General features: G+C 35.8%; 1 long non-coding RNA gene across 1 annotated transcript; it reads right to left on the reverse strand.

Moving 5' to 3' along the window:
- Positions 1-1,017: 1,017 nt before the first annotated feature.
- Positions 1,018-2,588, reverse strand: LOC136273955 (uncharacterized). The gene is made up of 3 exons (XR_010712191.1): positions 1,778-2,588; positions 1,337-1,508; positions 1,018-1,092 (listed from the first exon to the last, which is right to left on the reverse strand). It is a non-coding gene; the product is annotated as an uncharacterized lncRNA (long non-coding RNA).
- Positions 2,589-13,786: the final 11,198 nt, after the last annotated feature.

The following is a 13,786-nucleotide window of genomic DNA, read 5'->3' on the forward strand; positions in this document are numbered from 1 at the left end:
AAGGCCTCGTGATTCGGTCGCAGTCTAGTTTGTCAGTGTCAATATTATAAAATATATTTCGTGTTCTCGAATGTAAAGAAATTTAGTCGATCGGGAGGGCCAACCAAACAATTTACAAGGTTTTAATTGATGGAAAGTTTAAGGGGTTGAAATTTCACAAAATTATGATTAAAGTTGATAGCAAATCCTCAACACTTGCGTTTACAAGAAAAATGTAAATTTCCGGACAATATCCGGTCAGATCTATCAACCCGGCAATAGAACCAAGAAGTCAAATAATGTTATTTCATGACGAACAATATACAACATATATGATAAAGATATGTACTTTAAGTCTAGTTCAGTTGTCAATAGCATTTGCAAAGTGCGGTTGTTTTCGAGCATGTCATTTTGTATCATTTGCAACAAGTCATTTTGTAACAAATCTTCTCTCACGCGTCATAATAGAGACGAACATGAAAAATCAGAAAGTTTTCGATGCAATATTTGTGATAAGTTCTAAATCGAAAAGACAACTATGATCGTCACGTAAGGGTGTGCAAAGCCAAATTCAAATGTTTGTACTGCGACTAAATGTTGAAGTGTTTATCTCATCGCACCGCACATGTCTACAATGAGCACAGAGATAAATTATTTAAATTTGAAAACTGCAGCGTCGAATATTTTGAAGAGAAAAAAATGGCAACGACACCAGCAGACATGCAAGGTATGCTACTATATAGATTTGATTTCTATATCTTTGTTCATGAATTTTAAAATATATTTATCGTGCCTGCAGGCGCCTGCATCCGTGCCGGTTAATCAAATGGAGTGCTCACCTCGCCACCTTCCTCCGTCTCTGTAAATTCTATTCTCCTTCTTACCTATAGAAAATGTATACGTATAAATTCTTTAAAATAGTTTATTTCAGTTATTTCTTTGAATGCACATTTGTAACTTACACAATGTTACTGAATCAATATTTTACATGTTGTTTTGTTATTTCATTGTAGAGATAAAAATGTAATGAATCATACATACCAGTATAAACATAGGGGCTCTCGGGGTTTAGTGAATTATAATCGGCATGGCATCTAACCAAACATCGTTAGTCTAAAATAACAAAATAAATTTAATATATCTCTAAAAAAAATCACTTATATGATATTGTAGATATCGCATTTTCATCGTTTTACATGTGTCGAATGGTAATACCCAGCATTTTTATGCAAAATATATCTAGCTTAGAAAACTCTTAGTCTTGTAAAATTAGATCTTTTTTTATATTTATATTTCGTTTATTAAATACATAAAGAACTTCAGAAAAGTCAATATGTTAAAAAGTTTATATCATTACAAAAGGAGGTTGGAGAAATCAATCAGTCAGTCTGTTGGGTGGGCGCCTCTGCCTTGTCGACGGCGGAGTGGTCTTGGTTGAGGAGCTGGCATGACTGGTGGGGGTGTGGGGGGTCAAACTTGAATAGGTACATCGTGGACTCTTCTCCTCACACATAGCGTCAAAATTATCACTTAAAAAAAGTTAATCATTTTTAAATTCCCTCATGACAACTGCGTCAAACTCGGCGGGTGACAGGGACTCGATCTCGATGTCCACCCGTCTCCTCAGACACCTTCTCTTGATCGCAAAAACAATCATCACCGATAAAATCAAGACCACCACACCCGTCCCTCCCAGGATAACATACATCAAAGGTTTGTCTAAATAAAAGGGTGGCTTTTGAAACAACTTCAATAGTAATTAAAATAATCCATTATTCATTTTTAATTCAAAACTTACTGAACGAAATGGCTGTCATTCCCATGGTCCTGAGGGTGGTCGTCGTAATGTATGTGACTTCACTGCTGTGCTGGCCGTTCTGGAAAAAAAAACAACAAAAAAACAACAACAAAAACATAAATTTCAATTTTATTTACTTTTAATTATTTTAATAACATCGATTTAATTAAACTTCTTGATGATATATTTCCTGACAAGTTTAGAAATAAGATGGTCGAATTTTTTCCTCCATCTCTTATATAATAGATAATTACACATTTCCTTTAGGGGTGGAATGGAACTTAAGTGTATAATTTTGTTTATTAATAAATTTGAATTGATTCTAACCACCCCTAATCATTAAAATGGAACTTCTCACTGGCCAGTAGAAGTATCTATATGGGTACAGAGACACACAGGTTTGAAAATATGTATTAAAACCAAGTAGATTATTAAAATATAATCGTTAAATTGAAATAATTCTTACGAAAAAACAATTTATATTATTTTATTTATTAAAGATACAAACTTTGCGGTTTCGTAAAATCCACCCCCTCGCCCCTTTCTTAAAGTCGAGTCGCCCAGGAGCCAGCGCCTCCTTTGATCTTTCCTGAAAACTGTCCCCGTCTGGCGGGGCAGCTGCACGTGTATAGGGGTGTTATGTCATGTGTGTATATGTTTAATGAAGAGGCTTTAATACACGAGACATATTTGGGGAAGTCTGAACCTGAACAATATTTAAAATGGTATTAGATAATGAAACTCTACTATGACCAAACGCATGTTAAATACAGTACATTAAGGAATTAAAAGAAATACACACATATAGACACCTCCATCAATCAGGGAAACGTTTTCACATTAAGTCACTACACCCCCCCCCCCTCCCCCATATTTCTCGTTTAAAGAAGTTTTATTTAAGAAGATGAAGCAGCATCTGAAAGAAAATATACATTTTTGTATTCTTTAAGATTTTTTTGTTTATCCACGTCATTGTTCATCAATTAATTATTCAAGGCGATTTACCATTGTAAGCTGCCCTCCGACAGAGATGGCACTTGCTGCCCTGTAAGTTGTTGAAGCAGGTCTTGCTGCATGCTATTTGCTTGCATGTGTAGCACACGCAACTGCAAGTTTTTGTTTCGCAGCACTGTCTGCAACGAACGGTAAGGGTGGGTATCTGGTTTATAGATAACACCACCCCATCCTTCCTGTCTTTTTCATTTTTCTTCGATCCATGATATTCTCGATAAATAGAGTGGTGATGAATGTATAATGGTAAGTGTAGTATTCAGGAATTGTCTTTGTCTTATCATGTTGGTTTTGTCTGGTATGTGTCATTGTATGTTTTCCGCCCTAATAAACTACATGTGTTTTGTGTGACTGATTTCTGACTAATTTTTGGACAGAACAGTGGCGACGAGGATTAAAGCGTCAAGATGACAGCAGTTTTCGGGAAAATAGATTCTTTCGAGGAGGGCAAAGAGACATGGGAACATTACTGTGAGCGTCTGGGACATTATTTCATAGCAAATGGAATCGGTGACACCGAAGAGGCGGATAAAAAAAAGAGGCGGTCTATTTTGCTCAGTGTGTGTGGCAGTAAAATATATAAGCTGATGAGTGACCTATAAGCACCAAATAAACCAGGTACGAAAACTTTTGATGAACTTGTAAAATTAGTGCAAGATCATTATGCACCCAAACCCTCGGAAATAGTCCAAAGATTCAAATTCCATAATCGTTTTCGCAGACCAGGAGAGTCTGTGGCCTCGTTTGTGGCCGAATTACGTCATTTAACGGAACATTGCAATTTTGGTGCTGCTATTGAAGTGATGATTAGGGACCGTCTGGTTTGCGGGATCATGGACGATAAGATACAGAGACGCCTGCTAGCGGAGAAGGATTTGACTTTAAAGAAAGCATATGAAACTGCAATATCAATGGAAACTTGATCTACAGAATGGAACTCCATATGCTGAAACTGTAAACAAAGTGAGTGATGGTGAAAAACCACAAAAAGACAAAAGTAGCATAAAGTGTTATTATTGTCACTTGTTTGGACACTTTGCCGCAGAGTGTAGGAAAAAGAAGGCCGACCAAGTCGCTAATCGGGGAAAAGGAAGAGGAAACTCGAGAGGCAATTTTTGGAGTAACAAACCAAGGGATCAGTTCAGAAGAGAAAATGTGCACAATGTATGTGATACACCTGATGAAGAAGAAGACCCCACTGAGTATACCTTGTATCACATGATGGAGCCGGGCAAGCAGCCACCATATCGTGTGTTTTTAGCATTGAATGGAGTAGATCAGTCTATGGAGTTGGATACGGGAGCAAGTAAGACCGTGATCAGTGAAGAAGTATACAAGACTTTATGTAAATCTGACTCTTGGTTGAACTTAGAACCTTCATGCACAAAATTGCGTACTTACACTGGGGAACTTATTCCCATCCTAGGAACCGTACAGTTGATTGTGAATTACAAAGATAAACAGTATGATCTGAAAGCAGAAGTGGTAAAAGGGAAGACACCGTGTTTACTTGGCCGTGATTGGCTTGATGTCATTAAACTGTGCTGGGATGAAGTATTTCAGATTAAAACAGAAGTACAGTCTGATGTGGAACAGATTCTGAAAAAATATGAAGTTGTGTTCAAGAAAGAATTGGGGACAGTCCAAGGAGTGAAAGCAAAAATATATGTTGACTCTCAGGAAAAACCGAGATACTTTAAAAGTCGTTCACCACCTTTTGCCTTGAAAGAGAAAATTGAACATGAGTTGGACAGATTAGTTCGTGAAGGAACTGTTACACCTGTAGAGTTTTCAGAGTGGGCAACGCCTATCGTACCAATAGTAAAGAGCGACAAGACCGTACGTATTTGCGGTGATTATAAAGTCATAGTGAATAGAGTTTCGAAGCTGGACAACTATCCTATTCCAAAAACGGAGGATCTATTTGCAATATTAGGGGGTGGCGAACATTTTTCCAAACTCGACCTGAGTCAAGCCTATCAGCAGTTAGAGTTAGATGAGGAATCAAAGAAATACACCACTATCAACACACATAAGGGGCTTTTTCAGTATAATCGTCTACCTTTCGGAATCTCATCTGCTCCTGGCATATTTCAGAGAACTATTGAAAACCTGCTCCAGGGCATATCCAGTGTTATTGTTCGATTAGATGATATACTTGTGACAGGAAAAACCCGTGGTGAACATTTACAAAATCTTGCGGAAGTGTTAAAGAAGTTGGAAGCAGCGGGAGTTCGACTGAAAAGAGAGAAGTGTGTTTTCTTGGCAGATGAAGTTACATACCTTGGACATCGCATAAATAAGCATGGAAGACAGCCAACTGAAGACAAGGTGCAAGCGATCAAGAACTTACCTGAACCAAATAACGTTAAAGAATTACAGGCTTTTCTTGGAATGCTTAACTACTATGGTTGCTACTTCCCAAATCTGTCAACTGTATTAGCACCATTACATGAACTCTTAGGAAAAGATGTTGCATGGTCTTGGGGTCCTAAACAGTCAAACGCAATGCAGGAGTCAAAAAACCTTTTGAGATCTTCATCTATACTAGTTCATTTTGATTCAGCCAAGAAGCTTGTCATGTCCTGTGATGCCTCGCCAACTTGGTTGGGTGTTGTGTTGTCACACATTACAGAAGATGGAGAGAAGCCAATAGCTTATGTGTCACGAACCCTGGCACCAGCAGAAAAGAACTACTCTCAGTTGGAAAAGGAGGGACTTGCAATTATATTCGGAGTGAAAAAACTTCATCAGTACCTGTATGGTTATCATTTTGTTATCTATACTGACCACAAACCATTATTGGGCCTGTTTAAACCTGACCGAGCCATTCCAACCATGGCTGCCGCTCGAATTCAGAGATGGGTTCTGATCCTGGCCGGATACGAGTATGAAATATTGTACAAGGAGGGTAAGAAGAATGGTAATGCAGATTGTTTGAGTCGTCTTCCACTCAAGGAGAGTGTGGATGTACCTGTACCGGGGGAGACTATTTTACTCATTGAACACTTAAACAGTACACCAGTACATGCAGAAGAAATTGAAGAATGGACACAGTTGGACCCACTCCTGCGTCAAGTAACCTTTTGTATAAAGAATGGATGGAAAGAGAAAAATAAGGATGAGGAACTTCGTCCTTATTTTAGCAGGCGAAACGAACTAAGTGCTCATGAAGGGTGTATTCTATGGGGAAGTCGTGTGGTGATCCCAGAACCAGGAAGAGAAAAATTATTGGATTTGTTGCATGAAGGACATCCTGGAATAGTCAGGATGAAAAACCTGGCAAGGAGCTACTTGTGGTGGCCAGGAATTGATGAAGCTATTGAGACCAAAGTACGAGGATGTGAAGATTGCCAGGCACAAAGCGCCATGCCGGCAGTGGTGCCCTTGCATCCCTGGGAATGGCCAGATCGCCCCTGGTCTAGAGTACATGCAGATTATGCAGGACCTTTTATGGGATCCATGTTTTTGATCCTAATTGATGCTTATAGCAAGTGGATTGAGGTCTATAAGTTTTCTACTTCTACATCTGAAGTGACCATCGAAAAATTCAGACAGGCATTTGCAACACATGGAATCCCTGATGTACTTGTTACGGACAATGTGACCTGTTTTACAAGTCATGAATTTTCCTGTTTTACATCGGAGAATGGTATTCTACATGTGAAGACCTCACCATACCACCCCGCATCCAATGGGTTGGCTGAGCGGGCTGTTCGAATTTTTAAGGAAGGGATGAAGAAGATGGATAAAGGCCCTGGATCATTGATGACCAAGTTGCAAAGGTTTTTGTTAAACTACCGAACAACTCCACATACTACGACTGGTGTAACTCCAGCAGAACCCCTCATGAATAGGAAATTACGAACAAAGCTAGACTTCGTCAAACCTGAAATTCGAGAACGAGTAGAAAATAGACAGAAGAAATTCAAGCACTACCATGATGCACATGCAAAAGGACGAACCTTTATGGAAGGAGATGCCGTTATTGTGAAAAGTTTTCCAAGTGGACAGTGGAAATGTGGGGAAATAACACAAAAGACAGGACCAGTATCATACAGAGTCGCACTACCAGACGGAGGAATCGCACGCAGACATGTCGATCATATCAAGCAGCGACATTTTAAACCATCTATGGAACTGGACAATCCTGATGGAAGCGACTATACTCATACCCCAGTAACCATAGAAGAGAGTCCTACATCCAAAGCATCCGACTGCGAGTCCCTGACCGATACGACTTTACCATTATCCAATACATGTACTTCAACATCGTCCAGCGCTCCAAGCGTAACCAGTCCACGCAGATCATCTCGTTCTGTTAAAAAACCAGCCTATCTGGACGACTACGTAACTCCATAAATAAACTGTTGAAATGGAAGGGACAGATTTGTGCCTTTATGTTGTGTGTACCCACCTTTTGAACTGTTAAAGTTAACGATATAATAACTATAATTTTGAAGATATTGCATATACTGATATATATGTAAGTAGTTTTAATATGTTTTATTTACAGTTGATGATCTAGTCAAAATCATTGTGAAATTAACTTAAAGGGGGAGGAATGTAGTATTCCGGAATTGTCTTTGTCTTATCATGTTGGTTTTGTCTGTTATGTGTCATTGTATGTTTTCCGCCCTAATAAACTACATGTGTTTTGTGTGACTGATTTCTGACTAACCTTTTGGACAGAACACTTTTAATTTAAACAGGTGATTATATGCATTTTTTGTCTGTATGTTATAAAGTATATTTCACCCCTGCTGTCCCCACTGGCTTCCTGATCACAGAGGTCTGTTAATTTTTTAAAAATGAAATCAACATTATATACCAATAGAGATATCTGACTTTCTAGTATTCTTGCAGGTGAATAAATGCATTTTTTATTACAAAGTATATCTCATAATTTCAATAATAACAAAAATTGGGACAAGTCTACAATCTATGGGTAACTCTAATGTCTGCATTCCCTTTTAATTTATGTATATATTTTGACCATCATCAGCTGTATTTTGGTCCAGGGTATTTTAATCAAGGGTATTAATTCCGCTTTAATCTTTGTTGTCCCCACTGGCTTCCTGGTCACACAAGTCTGTTAATTTTTTTAAAAAATGAAATCAACATTATATACCAATAAAGATATCTGATTTTCTAGTATTCATACAAGTAAATATATGCATTTTTTATCTGTATGTTATACCAATAGAGATATCTGATTTTCTAGTATTCTTGCAGGTGAATACATGCATTTTTTTTCTACAAAGTATATTTCATAATTTCAATAATAAAAAAATTGGGACAAGTCTACAATCTATGAGTAACTCTAATGTCTGCATTCCCTTTTAATTTATGTATATATTTTTACCATCATCAGCTGTATTTTGGTCCAGGGTATTAATTCTGCTTTAATCTATGTTGTCCCCACTGGCTTCCTGGTCACACAAGTCTGTTAATTTTTTAAAAATGAAATCAACAGTATATACCAATAAAGATATCTGTATTAATTTCTAGTATTCATACAGGTGAATACATGCATTTTTTATCTGTATGTTATTACAAAGTATATTTCATGTCTGCATTCCCTTTAATTTAGTTATATATTTTTACAATTATCAGCTGTATTTTGGTCCAGGGTATTAATTCCGTTTTCATCCCTGTTGTCCCCACAGTCTGTCTATCCGTCTGTCTGTCTGTATATCGGTCTGTCTGTAAACTTTTTACAATTTTGACTTCTTCTTCAGAACCATTGAATTCTTTTATGTCACAAGATGCTCAAAATTCGATGTAGGTTTATAATCCATATATAAATATAGGTTTTTAAGTCTTATTTTGTGAGGAACTGCAATGCTCAATATGTAATATTACTGTAACAAAAGTGGTGAATGATAAACATAAGAATATGCGGGGGAATTTGTTTTTATATAGGATCTATTATACAATATTGTTCAGATCCATAAAGCTGATTTTATTATGTGTATTGTTGGTAAGGTGAGTGATGTGGCCATGGGCCCCTTGGTTTTGTTTTGTTTTTTTAATTTTTTTTAATTTTTTTTTTTTTTTTGGGGGGGGGGGGGGGGTCTTAAATATGGCTGTATAGTGAACATGTAAATTTTGAGGTCATTTGAGCCACTCTGGTAACCTATAAGAGTTTACATTTAACTTCATCTTGAAAACCTTTAATTTTATGACAGACCAGTTTAATGGCTTTGATACTCAGGTTAATCTGATGGAAGCGACTATACTCATACCCCAGTAACCATAGAAGAGAGTCCTACATCCAAAGCATCCGACTGCGAGTCCCTGACCGATACGACTTTACCATTATCCAATACATGTACTTCAACATCGTCCAGCGCTCCAAGCGTAACCAGTCCACGCAGATCATCTCGTTCTGTTAAAAAACCAGCCTATCTGGACGACTACGTAACTCCATAAATAAACTGTTGAAATGGAAGGGACAGATTTGTGCCTTTATGTTGTGTGTACCCACCTTTTGAACTGTTAAAGTTAACGATATAATAACTATAATTTTGAAGATATTGCATATACTGATATATATGTAAGTAGTTTTAATATGTTTTATTTACAGTTGATGATCTAGTCAAAATCATTGTGAAATTAACTTAAAGGGGGAGGAATGTAGTATTCCGGAATTGTCTTTGTCTTATCATGTTGGTTTTGTCTGTTATGTGTCATTGTATGTTTTCCGCCCTAATAAACTACATGTGTTTTGTGTGACTGATTTCTGACTAACCTTTTGGACAGAACACTTTTAATTTAAACAGGTGATTATATGCATTTTTTGTCTGTATGTTATAAAGTATATTTCACCCCTGCTGTCCCCACTGGCTTCCTGATCACAGAGGTCTGTTAATTTTTTAAAAATGAAATCAACATTATATACCAATAGAGATATCTGACTTTCTAGTATTCTTGCAGGTGAATAAATGCATTTTTTATTACAAAGTATATTTCATAATTTCAATAATAACAAAAATTGGGACAAGTCTACAATCTATGGGTAACTCTAATGTCTGCATTCCCTTTTAATTTATGTATATATTTTGACCATCATCAGCTGTATTTTGGTCCAGGGTATTTTAATCAAGGGTATTAATTCCGCTTTAATCTTTGTTGTCCCCACTGGCTTCCTGGTCACACAAGTCTGTTAATTTTTTTAAAAAATGAAATCAACATTATATACCAATAAAGATATCTGATTTTCTAGTATTCATACAAGTAAATATATGCATTTTTTATCTGTATGTTATACCAATAGAGATATCTGATTTTCTAGTATTCTTGCAGGTGAATACATGCATTTTTTTCTACAAAGTATATTTCATAATTTCAATAATAAAAAAATTGGGACAAGTCTACAATCTATGAGTAACTCTAATGTCTGCATTCCCTTTTAATTTATGTATATATTTTTACCATCATCAGCTGTATTTTGGTCCAGGGTATTAATTCTGCTTTAATCTATGTTGTCCCCACTGGCTTCCTGGTCACACAAGTCTGTTAATTTTTTAAAAATGAAATCAACAGTATATACCAATAAAGATATCTGTATTAATTTCTAGTATTCATACAGGTGAATACATGCATTTTTTATCTGTATGTTATTACAAAGTATATTTCATGTCTGCATTCCCTTTAATTTAGTTATATATTTTTACAATTATCAGCTGTATTTTGGTCCAGGGTATTAATTCCGTTTTCATCCCTGTTGTCCCCACAGTCTGTCTATCCGTCTGTCTGTCTGTATATCGGTCTGTCTGTAAACTTTTTACAATTTTGACTTCTTCTTCAGAACCATTGAATTCTTTTATGTCACAAGATGCTCAAAATTCGATGTAGGTTTATAATCCATATATAAATATAGGTTTTTAAGTCTTATTTTGTGAGGAACTGCAATGCTCAATATGTAATATTACTGTAACAAAAGTGGTGAATGATAAACATAAGAATATGCGGGGGAATTTGTTTTTATATAGGATCTATTATACAATATTGTTCAGATCCATAAAGCTGATTTTATTATGTGTATTGTTGGTAAGGTGAGTGATGTGGCCATGGGCCCCTTGGTTTTGTTTTGTTTTTTTAATTTTTTTTAATTTTTTTTTTTTTTTTGGGGGGGGGGGGGGGTCTTAAATATGGCTGTATAGTGAACATGTAAATTTTGAGGTCATTTGAGCCACTCTGGTAACCTATAAGAGTTTACATTTAACTTCATCTTGAAAACCTTTAATTTTATGACAGACCAGTTTAATGGCTTTGATACTCAGGTTAATCTGATGGAAGCGACTATACTCATACCCCAGTAACCATAGAAGAGAGTCCTACATCCAAAGCATCCGACTGCGAGTCCCTGACCGATACGACTTTACCATTATCCAATACATGTACTTCAACATCGTCCAGCGCTCCAAGCGTAACCAGTCCACGCAGATCATCTCGTTCTGTTAAAAAACCAGCCTATCTGGACGACTACGTAACTCCATAAATAAACTGTTGAAATGGAAGGGACAGATTTGTGCCTTTATGTTGTGTGTACCCACCTTTTGAACTGTTAAAGTTAACGATATAATAACTATAATTTTGAAGATATTGCATATACTGATATATATGTAAGTAGTTTTAATATGTTTTATTTACAGTTGATGATCTAGTCAAAATCATTGTGAAATTAACTTAAAGGGGGAGGAATGTAGTATTCCGGAATTGTCTTTGTCTTATCATGTTGGTTTTGTCTGTTATGTGTCATTGTATGTTTTCCGCCCTAATAAACTACATGTGTTTTGTGTGACTGATTTCTGACTAACCTTTTGGACAGAACACTTTTAATTTAAACAGGTGATTATATGCATTTTTTGTCTGTATGTTATAAAGTATATTTCACCCCTGCTGTCCCCACTGGCTTCCTGATCACAGAGGTCTGTTAATTTTTTAAAAATGAAATCAACATTATATACCAATAGAGATATCTGACTTTCTAGTATTCTTGCAGGTGAATAAATGCATTTTTTATTACAAAGTATATCTCATAATTTCAATAATAACAAAAATTGGGACAAGTCTACAATCTATGGGTAACTCTAATGTCTGCATTCCCTTTTAATTTATGTATATATTTTGACCATCATCAGCTGTATTTTGGTCCAGGGTATTTTAATCAAGGGTATTAATTCCGCTTTAATCTTTGTTGTCCCCACTGGCTTCCTGGTCACACAAGTCTGTTAATTTTTTTAAAAAATGAAATCAACATTATATACCAATAAAGATATCTGATTTTCTAGTATTCATACAAGTAAATATATGCATTTTTTATCTGTATGTTATACCAATAGAGATATCTGATTTTCTAGTATTCTTGCAGGTGAATACATGCATTTTTTTTCTACAAAGTATATTTCATAATTTCAATAATAAAAAAATTGGGACAAGTCTACAATCTATGAGTAACTCTAATGTCTGCATTCCCTTTTAATTTATGTATATATTTTTACCATCATCAGCTGTATTTTGGTCCAGGGTATTAATTCTGCTTTAATCTATGTTGTCCCCACTGGCTTCCTGGTCACACAAGTCTGTTAATTTTTTAAAAATGAAATCAACAGTATATACCAATAAAGATATCTGTATTAATTTCTAGTATTCATACAGGTGAATACATGCATTTTTTATCTGTATGTTATTACAAAGTATATTTCATGTCTGCATTCCCTTTAATTTAGTTATATATTTTTACAATTATCAGCTGTATTTTGGTCCAGGGTATTAATTCCGTTTTCATCCCTGTTGTCCCCACAGTCTGTCTATCCGTCTGTCTGTCTGTATATCGGTCTGTCTGTAAACTTTTTACAATTTTGACTTCTTCTTCAGAACCATTGAATTCTTTTATGTCACAAGATGCTCAAAATTCGATGTAGGTTTATAATCCATATATAAATATAGGTTTTTAAGTCTTATTTTGTGAGGAACTGCAATGCTCAATATGTAATATTACTGTAACAAAAGTGGTGAATGATAAACATAAGAATATGCGGGGGAATTTGTTTTTATATAGGATCTATTATACAATATTGTTCAGATCCATAAAGCTGATTTTATTATGTGTATTGTTGGTAAGGTGAGTGATGTGGCCATGGGCCCCTTGGTTTTGTTTTGTTTTTTTAATTTTTTTTAATTTTTTTTTTTTTTTTGGGGGGGGGGGGGGGTCTTAAATATGGCTGTATAGTGAACATGTAAATTTTGAGGTCATTTGAGCCACTCTGGTAACCTATAAGAGTTTACATTTAACTTCATCTTGAAAACCTTTAATTTTATGACAGACCAGTTTAATGGCTTTGATACTCAGGTTAATCTGATGGAAGCGACTATACTCATACCCCAGTAACCATAGAAGAGAGTCCTACATCCAAAGCATCCGACTGCGAGTCCCTGACCGATACGACTTTACCATTATCCAATACATGTACTTCAACATCGTCCAGCGCTCCAAGCGTAACCAGTCCACGCAGATCATCTCGTTCTGTTAAAAAACCAGCCTATCTGGACGACTACGTAACTCCATAAATAAACTGTTGAAATGGAAGGGACAGATTTGTGCCTTTATGTTGTGTGTACCCACCTTTTGAACTGTTAAAGTTAACGATATAATAACTATAATTTTGAAGATATTGCATATACTGATATATATGTAAGTAGTTTTAATATGTTTTATTTACAGTTGATGATCTAGTCAAAATCATTGTGAAATTAACTTAAAGGGGGAGGAATGTAGTATTCCGGAATTGTCTTTGTCTTATCATGTTGGTTTTGTCTGTTATGTGTCATTGTATGTTTTCCGCCCTAATAAACTACATGTGTTTTGTGTGACTGATTTCTGACTAACCTTTTGGACAGAACACTTTTAATTTAAACAGGTGATTATATGCATTTTTTGTCTGTATGTTATAAAGTATATTTCACCCCTGCTGTCCCCACTGGCTTCCT

The sequence above is a fragment of the Magallana gigas genome, chromosome 1 (genome assembly GCF_963853765.1).
Source record: "Magallana gigas chromosome 1, xbMagGiga1.1, whole genome shotgun sequence".
Taxonomy (NCBI): domain Eukaryota; kingdom Metazoa; phylum Mollusca; class Bivalvia; order Ostreida; family Ostreidae; genus Magallana; species Magallana gigas.